Below are 1,536 nucleotides of genomic sequence, written 5' to 3'. Positions count from 1 at the left end.
GGCAATAAGTCACACCCTCCCCTCCCCTCCTCGGGCTTGGTACCCTCTCACCTCCCTTAATTCTTGGGTTTATTTGCATTATTGGGTGTTAATGTGCTACAGAGGTGCTGCCCGCTGCCTCCCCGGACCATCCGTGCTGCTGCGCTGGGGGGTCCCGGGCAGTGACACCCACAAATTGGGGCAGAAAGACAACCTTTATGTTTTAAATTTGGTCTGTCTCGTTCTTTTATCCCTCGTTCTGAACTGCTATTTGCTCTCATAAATCCAGGGTCTTTTTTCCCTCTGCCAAAGAAAGTCCCCCTCCATCCAGGCTCGACCTGGCACCTCTTGCACCGGCTTTCCCACCCAGCTACACATTTGGGGCTAAAATGAGATATTTCTTCTGTTTCCTTTCAATGTGGGATGGGCTTTTCCTCCCGTAGAGCTCCCACAGCGTGGGGGAAGGTGAGACGCCTGAGTCCATGCCGAGTTAAACACGGCTGAAGAGTTGGGGTTTGCAGAGGAAAAGCAACCCGGGCATCCTCGGGGACCCCGGAGCCAGGGCCCGTGGGCACCAAGGACCCGACCCCAACCTCATCCTTGACGGCACAGCAGCAACGGCCACTTCAGCCCCCGGGTTTCGGCCAGATCCTGAGTTAATTTTGGCAGCCCCCACTGCACACCGCGTGCCAAACACTACCAGCACTTGCCGTAACCCTTCCCAAAAGCCAAGCAACCAACTTCAGTATTATTTAATGTAAAACATTCACATCTTACTCTTCTAATCCTAATTTAATATTATTTGCAGTTGTGTCTCCCACCACACAGGAGTTTTGCAGCCGCCCGAGGGGCATCGCAGGACAGGTTAGGAGGGAGCCTATATTTTTTAGAGGGATCAGCTTGCAAGCCGTGAGTGGTTTGGCAAGGGATGAAACCTGAAGACAGCTCCCTAACGCCTTCCCCTTGCAGCATCACTCATCTTTATGGGGTCCTTAGGAGGCGGCAGCAATCCCCGCCGACAGCGGTTGTCACCTACAGTAGCAGTGACAAAAGACCCGGGCTCACGAGAGACACCTTTCTCTTGGGAAGGCAAAAGGAAGAGGCAGGGGGGGAACATTGCCTGGTTTTTGGCGCGGCCGAGCAGGAGCAGAGCGATGCGGGTGCAGGCAGGGAGGCAGCTTCGGGTGTTGCCTTCCCTTTCCTGTGCCTCAGTTTCCCCTCTGGCAAAATCACCCCCATGCTCCTGGGGCGTAGGGAGGAGCATCCCTTTACAACGAGCTTGAAGCGGGAGGAAAGCTTTGCAGAAGGAGGGGTTTGCAGCACTAATGCATCTCCCGTGGGACGGGGACAGGCAAAGTTGCGACCCTGCGGGAAGGGGCAGGGCTGGGGGGAGGCAGGTCGGTGCCGCAGGAGGGGACCCCGCTCCTGCAACCCCAGCAGAGGCGACTTCGAAAAGGGAAAAGGTAAGGTGGACACGTCAAGGAAAGCATTAAAGAATCTCCTGAAGGAAAAAAAGGTTTTTTTTTTTATTTTTTTTTCACTATAGTTCCTGCAACG

The 1,536-nt window shown here is 54.5% G+C and overlaps 1 protein-coding gene across 1 annotated transcript in view; it reads left to right on the top strand.

The window, feature by feature from the left end:
* Positions 1–1,536, top strand: part of POMC (proopiomelanocortin) — a 17,118-nt gene that overhangs the window by 13,988 nt on the left and 1,594 nt on the right. The window lies entirely within an intron of this gene.

This window comes from Fulmarus glacialis, unplaced genomic scaffold (assembly GCF_000690835.1).
Source record: "Fulmarus glacialis isolate BGI_N327 unplaced genomic scaffold, ASM69083v1 scaffold6038, whole genome shotgun sequence".
In the NCBI taxonomy this organism is placed as follows: Eukaryota; Metazoa; Chordata; class Aves; order Procellariiformes; family Procellariidae; genus Fulmarus; species Fulmarus glacialis.
This window is presented reverse-complemented; position numbering and strand designations above follow the sequence as displayed.